The sequence below is a fragment of the Giraffa tippelskirchi genome, chromosome 6, assembly GCF_054371585.1.
Source record: "Giraffa tippelskirchi isolate mGirTip1 chromosome 6, T2T-mGirTip1v1.2.pri, whole genome shotgun sequence".
Lineage (NCBI taxonomy): Eukaryota > Metazoa > Chordata > Mammalia > Artiodactyla > Giraffidae > Giraffa > Giraffa tippelskirchi.
This window is the reverse complement of record NC_137280.1, coordinates 33,405,562-33,428,728: the sequence shown is the minus strand read 5'-3', so window position 1 is coordinate 33,428,728 and position 23,167 is coordinate 33,405,562. Positions and strand designations below refer to the sequence as shown.

The 23,167-nt window shown below is 39.9% G+C and overlaps 1 protein-coding gene across 21 annotated transcripts in view; it reads right to left on the bottom strand.

Annotated features, from left to right (window-relative positions):
* COLEC10 (collectin subfamily member 10) overlaps positions 1-23,167 on the bottom strand; it is a 484,235-nt gene that overhangs the window by 291,823 nt on the left and 169,245 nt on the right. The window contains exon 1 of one of the 21 annotated variants that reach the window (XM_081505286.1): positions 155-240. The exons of the other annotated variants lie outside the window; for them this stretch is intronic. The gene's annotated coding sequence lies outside the window, so the exon portion shown is untranslated. Of the gene's footprint in view, positions 1-154; positions 241-23,167 lie in introns of those variants that run through there. 21 annotated transcript variants of the gene reach the window in all.

Sequence of the window (23,167 nt, the reverse complement as noted above, 5' to 3'; positions counted from 1 at the left end):
ATCAGAACAAAGAGGGAACTGATTCAGTGATTGTATATACATACAGAGAATAATGGTACTTCCCTAGTGGCTCAGCTGTAAAGAATCCAACTTCAATGCAGGGGACGCAGGTTTGATCCCTGAGTTGGGAAGTCCATTACTTTAATATATTTACCGGAAGGATGGTGTTTTCTCCACGCTTGTAGATCAACAGCTGCTTCAGTTGTCTAAACACCATTCAATCAGGCGAGCAGCAGGATTCTGTTATAAAGGTTGGACCAGAGAGCCCATGGTTATGTATCCATAGTCACACCTACTTTCCCATACAGCTGGTCCCTTGGTCTGAGCAATCTCAGTCACTGTATGGAAGACCTCCAGGGTGTTGGGAGTGAGGATAATCACATGATCAGGGCATCGGTTGTTAGCAGCCAGCACTCACAGCAGCTGGAGGATAGGTGCAATGATTCAATAAAAGAGCTCTGGGCAGGAAACCAAATGTTTAGTATAGCATGTATGACTTCTATAATCAGAAAAATAGCAAAAAAGCTAAAGAAAGCTTTTATATTCAGCTATGTATTTTAAAATGCTGCACTTAGCTATAATTTAAATCCAAGTACTACATGAATTTACATTCTCATCTTTCACAGGAGGGAATCAATGCATGCGTGAAGTCGCTCCAGGCATGTCTTTGAGACCCTATGGACCATAGCCTTCCAGGGTCCTCTGACCATGGAATTTTCTAGGCAAGAATACTGGAACAGGTTGTCTTTTCCTCCTCCAGGGGATCTTCCTGACCCAGGGATCAAACCTGCATCTCATGTCTCCTGCATTGGCAGGTGGGTTCTTTACTATTAGTGCTACCTGAGAAGCCCAAGGGCATCAATAGGTAGCATCTAAATTTGATAAGTCAAGAAGTAGAATTATAACATATTATTTTAAAAACTTGAAATTAGATCTTAAACATAAACACTCAGGTTAGTAGCAGAAAATACAATTTCATACAGTTAAGTGAATTAAGAAGACAGACATCATAAAAGTTGACAGTATTTTTCCTTGTGGAAGTTTAACAATATAGAGCTTTCAAGAAGAACATTACAGACACAGAAAAACTTCAGTTTAATGTTTAAAGACCATACTTCAATCAGCAAGATAAACATTTTTTGTACCTCATCTGTGTCTCTTATTGAGATTGCCTCTCAAAAAAAAAATATGAAACACCTGTTTGAAATAAGAATGAATTAACAGGTATGTCAGCGGCTGTTCAACAACTGGTTAAGGAACCAAATGCCTATGTCTTCATCTGGCAAAGTCCCCACTGACCAAATTAAAGTTAAATTATCTTGGCCTTCCTCATTTCCTCAAAGAAGACTTTATTGGGAATGCCAGAGGAATGCTATTCTGTGCTAGAAGGGAGAAAAATTCATACTTATTCCCTTCAGTCCTACTTTGTTTTTCCTGCTAACCCTTTATCACATTACTGAAGAAAACTAAGAGTAAATTTTAAAGGCCTTGATTAGAGATGAAGGAGATGATTAAGTTAGCACTGTAAATTTTAAAAGCTGCAATGAATCCTGAATCACAGAGCCCCTTTCTCACCCTGTATTGGTTCATATATTCATCCAACCAATGTTAATTGATCATCTCTTAGTTGGCCAGGACTGAAATGCACAATACAGCAATATCTCCAAATGAAACAGATACGGCTCCTGTATTACTAGAGTTAAGGCGTCTGAGGCAAGAGTGTGGTTGAGTTGGTTTATGGCTGCACCCCAATGGAAGCATGTTGGAATATTTTTAATTTGTTGGTATCCCTTGCTCATCTGTATAAATCAGTACTGAGGATGCATCCCCAGATGATACTGATAACATGAACAGATTTCTGTTTCCAACTCTCGAGGTCTTAATAGGCTTGTTAAATTCCTGAGGGTTTAAGCTGAAAGAAACTCAGGACTAAATGTGTTTGTTTCTGTGCATCAGATAAAACAGCTGTTTCTCCCAGTCTTTATCCACTGGCTCTGCGTAGATCAACCACTTCAATTGGCCTAGCCAATCTCCTGACTGTCTCTCAAACCTCTGTGAATGTCCAAGCTGTTTTTTGTTTTTTTTAGTGACTCTCAGTAGTTGAGAGGGTGACAAGACTCTTTAGTATCCCAAAGGGGAGGATCCCATTCAGCCCTAGATGCAGGCTGATAGAAAGCCAGAATCTCAAGCAGCAGCTCGGAAAGCATGGATGGAGTCATGCCCTTTCCAGAGAGAAAATGGGAGATACTTTGCTTCTTGGAGAGCTTCCCAAGTGGTGCTAGTGGTAAAGAACTCTCCTCCCAATAGAGGAGATGAAAGAGAGGTGGGTTCGAATCCTGGGTCAGCAAGATCCCCCGGAGGAGGGCATGGCAACCCACTCCAGTATTCCTGCCTGGAGAATCCCATGGACAGAGGAGCCTGGCAGGCTACAGTTCATGGGGTTGCAAAGAGTTGGACACGACTGAAGTGATTTAGCACGCACACACTTGCATGTGCTTCTTGGAATACCACCATAGATGCACTTTTTAATTTAGTTTTATTTTTTGACTTAGCACGTTCATTTTCATTGAGATATAATTCACTTAACAAAAATTTACCATTTAAAAATGCACACTTGAGTAGTTTTTATTGCACAACTGTCACTTCTAATTCTAGAACATTTCCATCACTCCCCTCCCCCAAAAAAATCCCATTCCTTATAACAGCACAATATCCCTCCTTTCTCTAGCATCTAGCAACCATTAATCTACCTTTTGTCCAGGGATTTGCCCACTCTGGACATTTTGTATAAATGTAAGTGAACACTAATGACCTTCTACATCTGACTTAGAATAATATTTTCTAGGTTCATCCATACTGTAGCATGTATCTACTAGGTTCATTTTAAGGCTAAGTCATATTTTACTGTATATATATATCACATTTTGTTTATCTGCTCAGACCCTGATGGAAATTTATGTTATCTTCACTTCTAAGGTAGCAAGCATAATGCTGCTATAACATTATTGTACAGGTTTTTGTTTAAACACATGCTTTCAATTCTCTTGGAGATACATATATATACATACATACATATGCATATATATATATATATATATATATATATATATATATATGGAATTTCTGGGTCATATAATTCAATTCAGTTCAGTCGCTCAGTCGTGTCCGACTCTTTGCGACCCCATGAACCGCAGCATGCCATGCCTCCCTGTCCATCACTAACTGCCTGCGTCCACTCAAACCCATGTCCATCAAGTCAGTGATGCCATAGAGCCATCTCATCCTCTGTCGTCCCCTTCTCCTCCTGCCCTCAATCTTTCCCAGCATCAGGGTCTTTTCTAATGAGTCAGCTCTTCGCATCAGGTGGCCAAAGTATTGGAGTTTCAGCTTCAACATCAGTCCTCCCAATGAACACCCACGACTGATCTCCTTTAGGATGGACTGGTTGGATCTCCTTGCAGTCCAAGGGACTCTCAAGAGTCTTCTCCAACACCACAGCTCAAAAGCATCAATTCTTCGGCACTCAGCTTTCTTTCTAGTCCAACTCTCACATTCATACATGACCACTGGAAAAACCATAGCCTTGACTAGACAGACCTTTGTTGGCAAAGTAACGTCTCTGCTTTTTAATATGCTGTCTAGGTTGGTCATAACTTTCCTTCCAAGGAGTAATCATCTTTTAATTTCATGGCTTACAGTCACCATCTGCAGTGATTTTGGAGCCCAGAAAAATAAAGTCAGCCACTGTTTCCCCATCTATTTGCCATGAAGTGATGGGACCGGATGCCATGATCTTAGTTTTCTGAATGGTGAGCTTTAAGCCAACTTTTTCACTCTCCTCTCTTTCACTTACATCAAGAGGCCCTTTAGTTCTTCTTCACTTTCTGCCATAAGGGTGGTGTCATCTGAATATCTGAAGTTATTGATATTTCCCCCAGCAATCTTGATTCCAGCTTGTACTTCCTCCAGCCCAGCGTTTCTCATGATGTACTCTGCATGTAAGTTAAGTAAGCAGGGTGACAATATACAGCCTTGACGTACTCCTTTTCCTATTTGGAACCAGTCTGTTGTTCCATGTCTAGTTCTAACTGCTGCTTCCTGACCTGCATATAGGTTTCTCAAGAGGCAGGTCAGGTGGTCTGGTATTCCCATCTCTTTCAGAATTTTCCACAGTTTATTGTGATCCACACAGTCAAAGGCTTTGGTATAGTCAATGAAGCAGAAGTAGATGTTTTTCTGGAACTCTGTTGCTTTTTTGATGATCCAGAGGAAATTGGCAATTTGATCTCTGGTTCTCTGCCTTTTCTAAAACCAGCTTGAACATCTGGAAGTTCACGATTCACGTACTGTTGAAGCTTGGCTTGGAGAATTTTAAGCATTACTTTACTGCATGTGAGATGAGTGCAGTTGTGTGGTAGTTTGAGCATTCTTTGGCATTGCCTTTCTTTGGGATTGGAATGAAAACTGACCTTTTCCAGTCCTGTGGCCACTGCTGAGTTTTCCATATTTCCTGGCACATTGAGTGCAGCACTTTCACAGCGTCATCTTTTAGGATTTGAAATAGCTCAACTGAACTCCATCACCTCCACTAGCTTTGTTCGTAGTGATGCTTTCTAAGGCCTACTTGACTTCACATTCCAGGATGTTTGGCTCTAGGTGAGTGATCACACCATTGTGATTGTCTGGGTTGTGAAGAACTTTTTTGTACAACTCCTCTGTGTATTCTTGCCACCTCTTCTTAATATCTTCTGCTTCTGTTAGGTCCCTGCCATTTCTATCCTTCATTGAGATCCCACATCCAAAGTAAGAGAAACCCAGGTAAGATGGTGGGCACTGAGAGAGGTCATATAATTATTCCTGTTTAAATTTTGAGGAACTCGCAGCACTGTTTACAATAGCCAGGACATGGAAGCAACCTAGATGTCCATCGGCAGACGAATGGATAAGGAAGCTGTGGTACATATACACAATGGAATATTACTCAGCCATTAAAAAAAATACATTTGAATCGGTTCTACTGAGATGGATGAAACTGGAGCCCATTATACAGAGTGAAGTAAGCCAGAAAGAAAAACAACAATACAGTATACTAATGCATATATATGGAATTTGAAAGATGGTAATGATAACCCTATATGCGAGACAGAATAAGAGACACAGATGCACAGAACAATTTTATGGACTCTGAGGGAGAAGGTGAGGGTGGGACGTTCTGGGAGAATAGCATTGAAACATGTATATTATCATATGTGAAACAGAACACCATTCCATGTTCGATGCATGAGACAAGGGCTCAGGGCCGGGGCAATGGGATGACCCAGAGGGATGGGATGGGGAGGGAGGTGGGTGGGGGGTCCAGGAAGGGGAACACATGTAAACCCATGGCTGATTCATGTCAATGTATGGCAAAAACTATTACAATATTGTAAAGTAATTAGCCCCCAACTAAAATAAATAAATTTATTAAAAAAAAAATTTTTGAGGAACTCACATTCAATTTTAAGTCAATTAAATAATCATCATTCAGCACCATTTGTCCACTTTCATTCATCTTCTACAACCCTTGTGCCAAAGAGAATTTGAGATAGTTCACAGTGAAAAGGTGCTTCCCAGGTGGCTCAATGGTAAATAATTGGCCTGCCAATGCAGGAGCCGTGGGTTTGATTTCTGAGTCAGGAAGATTCCCTGGAGGAGGAAATGGCAACCCACTCTAGTATGTTTGCCTGGGAAATCCTGTGAACAGAGGATCCTGGCGGGCTACGATTCATAGGGTTGCAAAGAGTGGGACATGACTGAGTGACTGAGCAGGAACACACCTAGTGAAAAGAGGGCTTCCCTGGTCACAGGTGGTAAAGAACCCGCCTGCCAACGCAGGAGACTCAGGTTCGATCCTTGGGATGCAAAGATTCCCTGGAGAAGGAAATGGCAATCCACTCCAGTATTCTTGCCCGGGAAATTCCATGGACAGAGGAGCCTGGCATGTTACAGTCCCTGGGGTCGCAAAGAGCCAGACATGACTTAGAGACTAAACCACAACAACAAAGTAGTGAAAAAAAGTACAGCATGATAGTTATCTTAAAAAATTAATACAGTAAAAAAGCACAAAATATGTAGTATACACTTCAGTGATTCTTAATCTTTTGGGGCTATGTGTCCCTTGGAGAAGTGTATAAAAGCCATGAACGTAGCTTAAGAGACTATGACATTCAAGGAGGGAAGACCCTTATGTATTGAATGTGGGATAAGGTGGGTTCAGTAATTGTGTGTTCTATTTGGCTTGGAAGTTTCCAGGAGCCAAAACTATTCCTGCTATGCAAAGGAGACCCTAGCCTTTCCAACTCATTTCACAACTATACACAATAATTACTTTAGACTACAATGTAATAGAGCAGAAAACAGACTATAACAGCATAACTTAAAACTGGTTCCAGGAAATCTCTACTCTTAAAAGCCCATGGGCACAATCCAGTCTTAGAGACATAAGATTATCTGGAACCGTTCCCTGCCTAGTGCCAGCCTGCCTCTGTATCATAAACACTAGGTCTACTTACCCTGCAAATTAATTGGGGGATTTTTTTCATTGTAAATCCCTTTTTGTTTCCTATTCCTCATCTCCTGAAGGATTTGAAGGAAAACTGTAAATTATCTCATTTCATATGAATTTCTTCTATCACCTCCACCCATCTATGGTGGTGGTGGTTCAGTTGCTAAGTCATGTACGACTCTTGGCAGCCCCATGGACTGTAGCCTGCCATGCTCCTCTGTCCACGGGATTTCTCGGGCAAGAATACAGAGATGGATTGCCATTTCCTTCCCCAGGGGATCTTCCCGACCCAGGGATCGAACCCAAGTCTTCTGCATTGGCAGCTAGATTCTTTACCACTAAGCCACCAGTGAAGCCCTCTCCTATGTAGGCCTTCTTCTTATAACACTGTACGAGTCTGCCTTTTATTCAGGGATAACTTTTAATGCTGATTTTAGCTTTTTACCAGACCCTGAGGACCAGTATTCATTTTTCTCCCTTCTCTGTTCCTAGACCAGTGCTGTGCACAGGTAACTTCTCAGCAGATAGTTGTTGCAATGAAATGAATCATCTCAGATCTTGACCCAAAAGAGCTGATACTTTTTTTTAAGTATTTCATGAGCATTCTTTCATCTTGCTACAATGAGAAACTTCTGCTTCCATATCCAATGCTCACTTCTTTTTTAAAGTCAATAACTCCCTGTAAATTTTAGCATTAAATCACATGTACAGCAGAAAAGACTATTCAAGACATAGGGCACCTTAACCCAGATCACAAGTTCCTGTCTAGTATTGTTTTACTACTTTCCTGAAGGAAGTTACACATTCAGGCTTTCTCTGAACACTGTTACAGAATTGCCCAACATTCATGAGAGTTTGTATTATGGAAATATTCTACCCTTGTTTGTCTAAGATTATATATTGCTAACATCTGAGTCTATAAATCATAGATGGTCTCAAAGAGGCATCCTAACTCTTAATGTATGTTTTACTACATTCTAAGTCTAAACAGGGGAGTCACATAAACTATATTTGCCATTAACCTTAGCGGTCAGTGACCTCATCTCCCCAGGTCTCCAAACCATTAATCATTATATCCCACCACTTCTACCCTCCTTACTTCCAAATGTTTTGGATGTTACCATATTTTGTTTTCAGGCCCTCTAACATTGGAGGGTACAAGGTCCTCTATAAAAGTATTCAGTATATCATTAATCTGAATGTCTTGATACTTGCCATAAGGGACAAAACAATTTTTTTTTTTTTGCAATTTCAGCCTGTTAATCTTACCTAGAAGCCCCAGCCTGCATCATTTTTCTTGCATATCAACCTTTATAGGGGTTTTTGTTTTGTTAGAACTTGTGTAGCCCTTCCTCATAAATCATCTACTTAGGCCCATAATCATTTAATTTTCCTCTTCAGTTAACTCTCTCTGGGTAGTACAAATCAGATTATTACATTATGTATTTGCATAATTTTTCCAAAGTGAATCAAAGAATTTCTCACAAACACATTCCCATTAACCATTCTGACAGTTCCAGATAGAAGATAAGGGGAAAACAGATATGTTTAGGTGTAGAGGAAACTTAGTCATGGAGCATTTCAGTAAGGAGTGGGTTTGAACCTAAACATTATCCTATACAAACCAGATTGGTCCAACTTTACAGTATCAGGGCCACTTGACATGTTTCCGGGAAAAGAGGACACGCTTTTGTCCATTCTGCTAGTCTTGAGAATATGGAGTCTCCATATGATTTCACAGAACAGCCTCGGGTTTTGTCAGAAAGGACTTGCCACCAAACCTCTGGTGAGCATTTCCATGACACTTGTTTGTTGCTGTTGATCCTGGCTGTTCTCATCCTTTGGCCCTCCTCCCTGCATCCGATTCTAGACCAACCTGAACAGTATGCTACACCTTGAGACACACAATAGAGAAGAGGTTCAAAGCCCTGGGCGATTCTACCACTTGAACCAATTTCTTTAGGCTCCCATCTTGCTGCTTCTTCATCTGCACGATTAAAGTTAGTCATCGTCCTCAGAGGACTGCTGTGAGGTTGAAATCACAGAATGTATGTTGAGTCCGTGGCACTGTGTCTAGCAGGGTACTTGCTAAGGAATGCCAGCTATGTTACCATTATTTTTGTAGATCTTTATTGAATTGGTCACAATATTGGTTCCGTATTATGTTTTTGGTTTTCTGGCCACCAGGCATGTGGGATCTAAGCTCCCCAACCAGGGATCGAACCCATACCCCCTGCGTTGGAAGGTGAAGTCTTAACTACTGGGTTGCCAAGGAAGGCCCATTTTTTTTTTTTATCACCAACACTGTCCTGGCTAAACTGCTCATCTGCCAACATGTATGGCTTCAGGTAAACCCTCTTTGTGTCCTGGTGAAATATACGTAACAAGTTTTGTGTGTCACCTACTCCCTTCCCTTCTCCCCACTCACAACTTCCTTCCTCCCTTAAGTCCAGAAGAAAGAACTTCAACATCTAGATTTCCTCACAGGTCCCTTCACTCAGCAGTGACGCCTGGGAGCTCACAGCTCCCATCGTATCCTATTTAAGTATGAGGAGTTGCAATAACCTCTTAGCACCTGGTTCTACCACCTCTGATCCAAGGCCTTGATTTTCCAGCACAATGCCTCAACACTGAACTGGGTAATCCAAGGCTTTAAACAAGACAGAGCCCTTTTAAAGAAGCAAAACATGGGTTTAGAGGATATGTCAGCTACCATAACCCATAAGGTTCCCTTGGGGATGCTTTAAAAGAAACTATTTTTGCCCTGATGTTCACAGAAAGACCTAGGATTATTTTAGCAATTAGCAATAATGACTTTTTTTAGTTTTTATCTCTTTGCTCCTGCTAAATTTTTTGCCTATCCTTAAAAGTCATTGATTGGACATAAGAAATACCTTTTGGGTCTTGACTATTTAAATTCCAAGTGTTTATTCAGTGTACTCCTATAAACTTTATAAACTGGATGGAACCACATAAAGCTTCTACATTTGCATTATGAATTGAATTATTCAAAATAAATTCACCATTATAACCTAATGTAAGGTGTGAATTTACAGCTCAAAGAGATAAACAAAGGCAGACAAGCCAACAAAGACTCACACAGTTTATCTGTAAAGTGGACTAGAGTTTAACCAGGGGAGTGATGGTGATAAAAATAATGATATTGATAAAAGAGTCAATATTCATTAGCAAGTATCATGCTAGATATAGTGCAAGATCCTCTAGACGCATTGTCTCATTTCATGCCTGTCTGAAATGCTCTTTCAGGCATGATTCAAAAAACAATGTTATCCTCAGTCTCCACGGAGTAGCACGGAGGTGGCTTTTGGAGACCAATAATTCCTCTGAAGAGACTGTCCTCATTCTCAGAAGCCAAAAGTTAGCTTGTCCAAGGTCAAATTAAAGGAGGCGGGAGAATCTAAAAGTCATTGTCTAACTTCTTAAATTTCTAGCAAATGGAGCATCAAAAATGTCCTTAATGATTCAAGTTTTAACTCTATATCACAGAAAAAGATACCTTTCTAGCTCAAGATCTTGCTTTACTGAAAGTCCAGAGTTGAAGACAATTTAAGCAGGATTTTCTTGCCTTTATGTTTCTAGCTAAACATCTATGCAATATAAATAAAGATGAAATATATATATATATGAAGCCATGGGTTAATTTAAACATAAAAAACCAGACCTTTATGGTAACACTAGAACATGATCAAATAAAGAAAACTCAAAAAGTGTAAAGAAAAGAAAATGTCATGAGAGGAACAGCCATTTATAGGAGAAAAGTTAGGACTGCAACAGTGGTTCTCAACTGGGGGCAATTTTTCTCCCCAAGGGACATCTGGCAGTGTCTGTGGACAGTCTTGGTTGTCACAAATCACGAGCAGGGGGCACTACTGGCATCTAGTGGGTAGAGAACAGTGATGCGGCTAAACATACTCCCATTGGATGCACAGGACCACACGAAGGATGACACAGCTCATATTGTCAATACTGCTGATGCTGAGAAATCCTGGGAAAATATAAAATTCCTTCCTTCACTTATATTCCCAATCCTCTAAAACACCTCCAAAGTGAAGGTTTCACAGCTGTCTTCTGCAGATAAAAGTGGAAAACATGGGGAGAAAATCAGTCATGTTTCAATTTCATTCCTTCTGGACCAAAGTGAAGCATCCAGTTGGGAAAGTTAAAGGCTGGGAATAGGCAGATCTTGAGGAGACATGGGAAGATCTCAGGGCTGGCCCTGGAGAAAAAAAAATCACTAGGGAGGTTCCCTCATGCTGATTGCAAGCTCCTCTAATCCTGCTGCTTCCACTACTTGGCATCTCACATTCTCAGTATTCCCCCATTGGATGCTTCCTGTACAGAGGCTGTCCAATACAGATCTTCTGGATGCTTATATATATATATATAATTTTTTAATTGAAGGGTAATTACTTTCCAGAATTTTGTAGTTTTCTGTCATACATCAACAAGAATCAGCCATAGATGCACCCACGTCCCCTCCCTCCCGAACCTCCCTCCCATCCCACCCTTCAGCCTAATTAAAGAACCAATGTGTTATTGGATAGTACTTATCTAGAATGTTAAAGGAGGGTGAGAACAAAGATGGAGCATTGTCTTTGCATCAAGCCTGAAGCTAAGTGCTTTACACGCACCGTCACAACCGAACTGTGAAACAGGTACTCTCAGCCCAATTCCACAGACGAAGTGTCTGAGGCTCAGTGTAATTGAATAACCAACCTAAGATCGTACAGTTAACAATTGATGAAGCTGAAGTCAAACCCAGATCTTTCTGACCCCAAAGCCACAGCATTTTCACTTGACCACATAGCTTTCTAGGTCACATTTTGTTTTCATCTATTAACTAGTGCGTGCAACCAGAAATTCCTGAAGGGCTCATCATACTGATAGTAATTGCAGATATACATCCACTTTGTCTTGACACATCTTGCAATGAGAATCTTTGCCCATTAACCAAATCAAGCAGGCATGATGTTAAACCAGCTATTCAAAGTGTCTCAACTGGGAGGACTTTAAAACATATCTCAGGCAGACAAGTATTCCTAAGACCAGGTGCCAATCAATACCATTTATGTGTAAGTATTGTAATCATAAACTGAAGCCTGACTTGCTTTACTATATCCAGCAGCATGACTGAGACATCAATTTCCTATCTATCTTATTTGACTCAGGATCTGGTCACTCTTATCCCCTTGGACTTCATAAATGCATTGAGTCACATCTCTATAGATTATTTCCTTATAAGGTATCAGGAATAAGAGTAGCTTTCTGTGCTCAAAGAGAAATACTTAGGAGACATAAGGACCTCTAAAAATCACCATCTTTAGGTTCTTAATTCATGAATGGATTTTAAGAGGTTCATGCTCGTAAAATTTCATACGTGTGCATTATTTTCCATTAATTTATACAAGCATTCTTCAAATCCTCAGAGGTAACTATGGTTCCTGAATTTAGAAATAATACTGTCCTACCCTATAGACCTTGCACTGTAATTTTTGATCCTACTCTCTTATCCTGAATCTATTACCCTTTACTATATAAAGGACTTAACTCCTTAATACTAGCTTAGGGTACTGGGCACATAAGAACAGGAAGCTTCCTTGGCCCTACAATCGTCTATCACTACATGTGCAAATGTTCTGGGGATGCCATGCTCTTCACCAAGAAACCATCTCATCCACTGGCGCTGGGCACTCACAGGTGGTAAACATCTGAAAAATCAATAAAATCTTAGCTCAAAGAATAACCCTCTAAGGTTATATTTTAGATACTGGAAAAGGAAAGTTTCCTCCAAACTGTGGAAGACATTTTCTTCATATGGTACTTTAAGGAGAAAATTAAAGAAAAAAATTTTATAATCTGAAGGAGTTGTTGAAAAGGAGGATTTTAATGCTCTTTATACATAGAAGAATTTCTTGAATTTTCTATCTTGAGGTTATCTCTCAATAGATTAATGACGGGTATTTGAATAATTTACCACTATTTACACAGCAATTCTCTCCAGTGTGATCTGATCATCTCAAAAAGGCTATATTATCAGGCAAGGAAAAAGTCCATAATACTGGGTTACTGAAATGATTTTGTAATTAGTGTGACATGGTTTTCTATAATGTCACATTGACTATGAGCATAACAAAGAACTGAGAATAAATTGAGTTCACAGCATTAAGTAGGTCCCTTTTTTGCATATGCGAAAGAAATCATGAAATATATATCCTGATACCTGTATCGGAATGCCTAATGTTAATAGAAACGTGAGGCTAGGAATCTCTGAATTTCAGAAATCTCAAGAAAATGAGACAGGCAGTGTGGTAGATGGTATAAATTGAAGCAAAAGCCCCTGTTCTTCACCTCTTCCTCCATCTATACCTTTTACTATGTGCTTCTGTAATTCTCCCCTTATATGAAGTAGAATAAATCTCCTTGCCATTTGACTTTGTGTTTCACCATGTGGCCTGCTTTGATCAATAGGACAAAACATTGGAGACAGTGGTGTTTGGTTCTGATATGAAGCAATAAGAAACCTTGTATGGTTCTGCTTGCAGTCTTAACCTCTGCATCTCTGTGAGATGAGCATGCTCAGTCTATTGGTCCCAGGAGGAAGATTAGAGACCAACGGACCTCAGCAGGAAGCTGCCCTCATCTCGCTCCTTCTGATTGAGTCAAGCCCCCACCTCTAGAAACATGGCGTGAGGAACAGATGCTCATTGTTGAAATGCCATGGATGTTTTGTGCTATTATGCTGTATTAATGTGGCCACAGTTAACTGATACAGGTGGGTATCTGTTTTGTGTCCCAAGATGACCTTAAATGCAAAGTGAACAAAGTTAACAAATAACACTAGCTGGGTTTCACCTTGAAATGCACCAAAAGTAGAGAAAACTAGAAACAAGGAAACCAGAAAAAAAAAACAAAAAACAAATGGCTCTTTGCATTGGCTTTCATTTCAAGGATGATAATAGAGAATTCGGCTCTCTCTATGAAACTCAGGGACTCTGGCTTGACACTTTTAATTAAAAAGACATTAAAAAATTAACACAGAACTCTTCTCACTTTGCTCCAGGGCAGCTCATGAAAGATCCTTGCTTTGCTAGTCGAATGCATAATATCTTGGTCCAGGCCCATCTGCTTCCCCTTCCACAGGAAAGATTGTGAACCTCGGTGCCTCCAGTGAGAAATTGTCCCAGCGAGGCTTAATTTCCTCAGAACTGATAACATAAAAGCAATCTGGCAGAATAAATTAGTGGATGATTTCAAAGCACACATTCTTGATCTTCTGCCATATTCCTGACAGAAATCAAAACAGTCCAAATATTTTTCACTACCAAGAATGGAAAGATGTTTATTTGAAAAGGACAACTTTGTTTTATCCTCTAAATAAACACCTTATGAGATGCTGTGTGTGTGTGTGTGTGTGTGTGTGTGTGTGTGTGTGTGCACGCGCATGCGTGCACGCACATTTCTAGGGCAGAGTTTATAAACACTAATCTATACAGAAATCACATTGCTTCTCTCACGGCTCAGACTATAAAGAATCTGCTTGCAATGTGGGAGACCCAGGTTTGATCCCTGCCTTGGGAAGATCCCCTGGGAAAGGAAATGGTACCCCACTCCAGTATTCTTGCCTGGAGAATCTCATGGAGAGAGGGGCCTGGTGGGCTACAGACCATTGGGTGGCACAGAGTTGGATACGACTGAGTGACTAACATCCTCATACCACACACAAATCATCAAGAGTTGATGTTAAAAGTAGATTATGACGTAGCAGGGAGGGGGTGGGTTCCAAGATTCTGAATTTCTAAAAAGCTCCTCTGTGGGCTACTGCTGCTGATCTAGATACCTCTAGAGGAGTGTTCTTTCAGTTCAGTTCAGTCGCTCAGTTGTGTCCAACTCTTTGCAACCCCATGGACTGCAGCACGCCAGGCCTCCCTGTCCATCACCAACTCCCGGAGTTTACTCAGACTCATGTCCATTGAGTCAGTGATGCCATCCAACCATCTCCCCTTCTCCTCCCGCCTTCAATCTTTCCCAGCATCAGGGTCTTTTCCAAGGAGTCAGTTCTTCGCATCAGGTGGCCAAAGTATTGGAGCTTCAGCTTCAACATCAGTCCTTCCAATGAATATTCAGGACTGATTTCCTTTAGGAGTGACTGGTTTGATTGTCTTGCAGTCCAAGGACTCTCAAGAGTCTTTTCCAACACCACAGTTCAAAAGCATCAATTCTTCAGTGCTGACATAGTCCAACTCACATCCATACATGACTACTGGAAAAACCATAGCTTTGACTAGATGGACCTTTGTTGGCAAAGTAATGTCTCTGCTTTTTAATATGCTGTCTAGGTTGGTCATAGCTTTTCTTCCAAGGAGTAAGTGTCTTTTAGTTTCATGTCTGCAATCACCATCTGCAGTGATTTTGGAGCCCCCCAAAAATAAAGTCAGCCACTATTTCCACTGTTTCCCCATCTATTTGCCATGAAGTAATGGGACCAGATGCCATGATCTTAGTTTTCTGAATGATGAGCTTTAAGCCAACTTTTTCACTCTCCTCTTTCACTTTCATCCAGAGGCTCTTTAGTTCTTCTTCACTTTCTGCCATAAGGGTGGTGTCATCTGCATATCTGAGGTTATTGATATTTCTCCCAGCAATCTTGATTCCAGCTTGTGCTTCATCCAGCCCAGCATTTCTTATGATGCACTCTGCACATAAGTTAAATAAGTAGGGTGACAATATACAGCCTTGACGTACTCCTTTCCCTATTTGGAACCAGTCTGCTGTTCTTTCCCTAAGCTCAATCTCTGTATAATGAAGTTATCCTGAACTTCAGGACTGATTTTTACCACCAGGAGAGAGTACAATGCAGCAGAAGGAATGGGTTTAGAGCTGATCTAGTTGGTTAAGTAAAAGGACTTAAAACTTGCCTGTTTATTTAACTTGAAGTATGTTTTTGGGCACTCTAATACTTATCAGCCTCCATTTCTTTGCCAATAAAATGGGAATAATCATCATGGGAAAGGAGCTAGCCTATAGAAAATCTTGCTAAATGGTCATTAGTCAATAACGGGAGTCACCATCTTTCAATGCAGTAAAATTTCAAATAATCATAACCTCATTTTCCTCAATTTACTAGCCCAGGTTGTATGTTTGGAAAAGTGTTTATCCTTGTTCTGTTTCAGGTTTGTTTATTTTGTAATAAAACGCTTTAATCATAAAAAGACAAGGAAACAAGACTTTTGGAGATGTCTGTTATGTATAAGTCTTATTCATCCCATAAAATTTCATCTAAGGGCACAGCATTAAAGCTGTGATTAGTGCTTTGAAGTATAGAAAGACAAGATTTCACACCCTCTGCTGCTGCTGCTGCTGCTAAGTCACTTCAGTCATGTCCGACTCTGTGCGACCCCATAGACAGCAGCCCACCAAGCTCCGCCGTCCCTAGGATTCTCCAGGCAAGAATACTGGAGTGGGTTGCCATTTCCTTCTCCAGTGCATGAAAGGGAAAAGTGAAAGTGAAGTCGCTCAGTCGTGTCCGACTCTCAGCGACCCCATGGACTGTAGCCTACCAGGCTCCTCCGTCCATGGGATTTTCTAGGCAAGAGTACTGGAGTGGGGTGCCATTGCCTTCTCCGTTCACACCCTCAAGGAAGCTAAATTCTAGAAAGACTCATATTGCATTTTCTTAGGTGTTACCTCCTCTTGAATTTGTTGAAGACTTCCCAGTATTCTGGAACTGAATATGTATCTTTCATTAGTAAATTTCTTGTATTTTTAAGAAATATTGGGTTTTCTAGAATAAAAAAAAAACAAAACTTTTTTTCCCTATAGAAATGGATTTTAGAAGCTATCCTGACCGCCTGCTGTGTTGTATAGAAAAACTTAAGAAATATTCATGCCTTTCAAACTGGATTCTTTCATATTTAAGCATTCCTAAATATATCTCTGGTAAAATGTCTTTTGAAATTATTAGAACAAAAGGCAAATGATATTACTAAACAATTCTTAGTGTATATTTTTGGATGGAAGGGAATTGTTGAACTGATGAATTCTTGAAAATAACTTCTTCGTTCTTGAACCTTGGGCAAATCAGTTAATTCCACTAAACCTCACAAAAGTCATTTGTAAAATGGAAATAAAGAATATCTACTTTTTATAAGTAGGAGGAACATAATTTCTCAGTAAATGATGGCAGTTACTCGTTATTCCTTGAGCACTTTATCATATTCTTTTCATGCAAGATACCAGTTTTCTCAAGCCAACAGAAGGTGGAAAAACTGGTTCAAAAGAGTTTTACCCTGTAGTCTTTTACGTACAAGACAATGATGAACATGGAGCTTTACTGTACAGGAAAGTTTTTTTGTTTTTTTTTTTATTAAATTCAATCATTACTCTTCAGCTTGTGAGCCCACTCTCTTTGTGGACCCCTAGTTACTTCCTCACACAGATCTTATACTTCAGATAAGATACATGTCTACTTTGTTATTACAAAGAATCTTCCCCCTGGAATCAGACAGCCCCCACCTCCATACTGAACCCACCCCTCACCATGTAGTCACTTTTGTGGGCAGTTGCCAGAACTGATAACAAGCCTAAAAGAATCCTTAAATAATAATAACAAAGCCTACAACTATGGGAAATCATATAGTTGGAAAGCTTCTCAGGAAATGATTGCAGAGATACAAAATCTAGACCCAGTGGTGTGATATTTTTTCAGCTATGAATGCCAACCTTACGCTTCTCTAACTTTGTAATTCAATTATAAACACTTCTACTATATAGCTATAGAATTGTAACTAGGTTAACCCAAAAGGTAGCCATCTCATGTATTATTTTCCAATATTGGTGCATACAGGTCAATGAGAATGTGGGAATTCAATAATTTTTACATTTTTGCCAAAGTTGCTTTCCTTAGTAGACATGCTTTAGATTGTCAGTCTAATCAACTGCCTCCATTTATTAAGCACCTACTATGTTCTAAACACATATTTATCTTAGTTAACCATTATAATAACTTTATCGAATAGGTACAGTTTTATCATCCCAATTTACAGGTGAGGAAATAGACCCAGAGTGGTTGAATATAATTTTGTCCAATCAGAGAACTATGAAGTGGTAGAGCTGAGATTTATACAATTTCTTTGACTTTAGGGTCAGTACTAGCTCTAACATTCAAAATTGTTTTTTATAACATCACTTTGGTATATTAAGAAAGGGCCCCTTTCTTCCTCAGGAAAGTGAACTTTACTTTAGAATTGATGAAATAGGAAAAATCAAATAAAAAGCAACCTGTAGGCTACCTGTAGGTTCTCCTTCCTTATTTTTAAGAAAGCTGTACATGAAATACTTGGTTGATTTGAGTTTGTCATACTACTCATACACCCTCATCCAATATTTAGAGAAATCATGAGCTAATGAGCAACAGAATATCAAGATGGGTAAGATCAAGGAAGAGGGCTAGGGAATGGAAATTTCAGAGGAGCCTCAGAAGGTAGGGGACAGCTGAGGACCGGAAGGCTCTGGTCGGTCTAGAAACTCATGAAAAAAAATCTACATGAAGAAAGGTCTGTCTTAGCAATAAAACAAGAAATCCAAAACAAGGACTCTCTCCCTTAAAGAGATCTACTTTGCTGGGAAAATAGGTCCTTAAGATCTCTTCAGGGCAGGATTGGGAAGGGAATGTGTACATGAGGTAACCAGAGGAGGGAGAAATAAGGAGGAAGAGGAGAGAAAAACAAGAACCGGGGGTAGGAATGGGAGGAGAGGAAAAACACCAAATGGGGTGAAACACGGCATGCTTTCTGAGCGGACCACAGACCACAGCTCAAGGCTTTTCAACAGAGACTGCTGGAAGTGTTGAAACTAATGAAGAGATGGATCCTTGTCATAACTGATGATAATAAAACTTCGGGTCACATCTAGAAAATAAGTTAGCTATTCTTTAGCGCCACAAGAGAAAAGGACTCAGACTACACCAAGGGGTGGGGAGAATTCGACCTTTGATCCTCTGAAATTGTCAGCATTTAAACCTCTCACATGGCCCATGCTTTATTTTGTCTCAATAGCACCCTTCTGTCCTCATCCTGTAGCCACTATTAGATTATAAAAATAAATACACTGTGGCAAGATTCACTTTAGGATCATCTTTGTACCCCCTCTGATGTCTAGTAGAGAAACTGCTTGATACATTTTTATAGTCATGAATAATTAATACATGAATGTTTGAGCTTTTTTGGAATCTAAATTGCACTTCACATCTTTGTTACCTCGGACAATTTATGTAACCTTTATGGGTCTTTGTTTCTCCAAGTGTGAAACTGGGATAGTAATAATGGAATATCATTCAGCCATAAAAAAGAACAAAATAATGCCATTCACAGTGATGTGGATGGACCTAGAGATTGTCATACTGAGTGAAGTAAGTCAGACAGAGAAAAGCAAATATATATAACTTATATGTGAAATCTAAAAATGTGATATAGTCTGCCCTTATAGTACAGCCAGCACTGTATCAGTCTCATAAAAATGTGGTACAAATGAACTTATTTACAAAACAGAAATAGGGTCACAGATGTAGGAAAAAATAAACTATGATTGCCAGAGGGTAAGGGGAGGGGAGGGATAAACTGAGAGATTGGGACTGCCATATTCACACTACTATCTGTAAATAGGTAACTGTTAAGAACCTACTGTGTAGCACAGGGAACTCTATTCAATACCCTGTAATGACAAATGGGAAAAGGATCTAAGAAAGAGTGGCTAAGTATATATGTATAACTGATTCACTTTGCTGTACAACAGAAACTAACACAACACTGTAAATCAATTACATTCCAATAAAATTAATTTAAAATTATCCACCTCACAGGGCTCTTGTAACGATTAAAACAAATCTCTACATGCATGTATGAAATACACATATAGCATTTGGCATAGTACCTGGAATGTGGAAAGTACACTGATCATAGGTGTTAGCTGGTACGTGTAGGTCTTTTTAAAGACCTATCGACTTTGATCTGAAGTCCAGTTCCATAGACTGGAAATCCAGAGCTCTGTAAATATTCCTGCCAGTCCCCAAGCTTGGTTTTCTCTTATTTCTCTTTGTTTCTTTCCTATACCCAAGCTTGACACTAGTTAGAATTCAGGTGAGTGTAAAATAGGGTTCCTTCGCAACTTCTCTATGTCTTCCAATATTCACATACATACATCAGCAGCATTATGCACTCTTGAGAAAATTCAACTGTTGAGGGTAACGGGGCAGTGTCACCTCGCACATCACGGAGCAACCTTATCATCGTGTGAGCCCCATCCCCTCTTCCTTCTTCCAACACCCTCCCTCTGGGGAGGGGTAAGAAAATCTGTTCCCTTAAGTCACCCAGAGCAGGAAAGCTCATATTTATGCCCAATGGGTCCAGCCTTCCATTCTAAGTGCTTTTCCCCACAAATAAGAGTTGTTTTTTTTTCCCTATGGAATTCTGGTGAATAAAATATTCTACATTCTGATATGTTATTCTGAATATAATAAGGAACTCCCGATGGTGAGTTTCACTAAGCCTGTAATAAGTTTACCAGGGCAGCTACTGAGACTTTTTCTTCCCTAGGGTTCTTTACAAGGAGATGTATATTAATGATGTAGATGAATGTGTTTGTACAGAGGGAGCCTGAAGTGCTCTATCTTTTCAACTGCCCTAATGATATAAGATCTTGCATTTACAATAGTGGTGTTGGAGCAGTGATATCAGATACTTGGATTCACCAAAGCTCAGAAAGGTTCAGATACTTAATTAGCTGAAGAACAAAGAAGAAACTGGGTCTACTGACCCTTAGTCCCATGCTCTTTCTACTACAAGCTACATTATGTCCAGTGCCTGAGCTCAACCGAGTAAACTTCTGTAGACCTCTGATTAGAGACCAAGAGGTGCCCTCCTTCCTGATTAAGGCTGACCTCAAAGTTCTAACTCATTTATTTCTATTTTAGTTCTTCCAGAGAGAGAGAGAAAGGGAGAGAGAGAGGGAGATGCTTTTCTTTTTAAATGATGCAGTGTTTGGAAACATCCCCAAGAAGGTTCTTCCCTTTTTTTAAAAATAAATCTCAGGGTTTGGTTTTGTTTGTTTGTTTGCTTGTTTTTGGTGAGGTTACTCTTCAAAAGGACCCGATGCACTTGGGTTGTGCAGCCATCTGCCACTACACGCTCAAGTATTGTGGTTAAAAAAAATCTGGCCACCCTGCCTTTGATATAGAAGAACCACATAGGGTTGAGTCATACACTGTGGAGAGAACACAGCTAATTATGGGATATGCTGGGCCCAGAGAAGATGTTAACTGCTACATAATTACAACTGCAATCCAAGGGGACGGAGTCATGGAAATTCAGTTAATATAAAGAAGTCAACAGAAAAATACCAAATTCTAAGCCACAAATGGTTGATATATAATCTCCTTCTTAAACATTCTTCCAAATTTAAGATCTGGTTTGTCACCAAGGATGTCCATAATCCGGCAGCACTTTTTCACCATCAAATGAGATATTGTTTAACAATGCTGTGTTTTGATGACTGGAATGAAGATGAAAGAATGGCATCAGTTTCGGAGATACAAGACCTTGGTTCCAGCCTCAACTTGCTGATTAAAAGAGCAAGAGACCTTGAGCAAGTCCCTTAATTTGTGAAGGGGGAAAGAAAGGAGTTAGTTAAGAGGATGTCTGAAGCTTTCCCTCATGACAGAAATAGTCTATTTCAAAAGAGTCATTGATCATCAAGTTCGTGTCACATAAGTTTCTGGATTTCAAAGATGAATAAGATGTAGTCTAATAGCTAACTTCACAAGGTTATTACACTTTCTCTGAAGGTCTCACAGTTTAGAAAGTTCATGACGGTAATAGAAACTTTACCTTTGGACATTTCTGTTATTTCTCAAATTTCAACTCAAATTGTGATGAAGTAAAATAACTTTTCATGAGCAGTGGATTAAGTTGAAAGGTGGAAAAGTAGAAATAAATCTTTCATGGGCAATATTTCATGGCCACATTCAATGATTCCTAGACTATGTTCCACAACATTCTATTTATAGGACATGAGGCTACAGGTTGAGACCAGTCAAGAAAGCAAAGGCATTTAAAAGAACCCTAGCATTGTAGTCGGTGTATTATATGGACTTCAGTTAAATGGGCTTCAGTGAAGTGGTAAAGAATCTGCCTGTCAATGCAGGAGACCCAAGAGATGGGAGTTCGATTCCCGGGTCAGGAAGATCCCCTTGGGTAGGAAATGGCAACCCACTCCAGTATTCTTGCCTGGAGAATTCCATGGACAGAAGAGACTGGTGGGCTGTAGTCTATGGGGTTGCAAAAAGTCAGACATGACTGAGCACACACACACGCACATGCGTGTCCATGTGTGTATGTGTGTGGGGTTCTATCCCTCAGGGGTAGAATGTGTGCCACAGTAGGGGTTCTTAAACTGGGATTTGAATTAGAATCATATTAAGAACATATGTCATATTATAAAGTTCTCATTCAGTGGCTCTGTAGTCATATTCTTACCTTTGTTTTTAAAATAACAACTTCATTGTGCTGTAATTAACATACCATATGATTCACTCTTTTAAAGTGTACAATTCAGTGATTGCTAGTACATTCACAAACTTATGCAATCACCACCACTGTCTACTTTCAGCACAATCTCATCACTCCAAAGAGTAACTCTGCTACCTCAGGACCATGAGTAGTCACACCCAGTTACTCCCTCCCCATCCCCTGCCAACCATGTCCTCACATCTCAAGGGACAGCTATAAGAAGAAAATGGGTTTCTTGTCAGATCTACTAACTATTTTAATTCCCAAAGTTCCAGAAAAGTGATAAACAACCAAGGGCTATGAGTTCCCACTTATATGAATTAGGAGATGTTTTGGGTTCAGGGAAATGCAAAATTGACTAGTTAAACACTAAAATTATGATGTCACCTGGACTACAGTTTATTTTCTCAAACTAATTCCAGAGTGCTTTCAGAAAGTTCTCTTAAGAGACTTTTTCTTCCAAAGACCTCTGTGCTATCCAACTAACATAAGTGGTAACAGGAACTATAATAGGAACAGGAACATACTCTCCATGAGCTCTCGAAGAAACACCTCGAGCTGATCTTTTAACAGATGCCCAGCATCTGTCTTGTAGCCTGCTGGAGACGTGTGAGAGACACTAAAGATTTAACAAGAAATTCAAAGATTCACTGCTTCCCAGAGATGCTGCGAAGGGCCAGATTCCTGGAGGCTGTCATCATTGTTATCAATTGGAAGGCATAGTAATCACCACTCTGATAGTGACATCCCTTTATTGGGAGCTTCCCCTGGAAACAGCAGAAGCATTTTCAAGCTGGTAGCACTATACTGTCCAACATGACATGGTTGATGCATCAGTCAGGACTGAACTCAACCACATGTGTCAAAAACCCAGTTACAGCATATTAACTAAATACGAGTTTATTTTTCTTATGTAATAAGGTCCAGAGAAAGGTAGTTCAGGGCTGGAGCAGCTACTCACGAATAACAAAACTCTTTCCACTTTCTTAGCTGCACATAACTGTAGTTCTTTATGTTTCCCTCATTCTTCTGTCCACAGCTC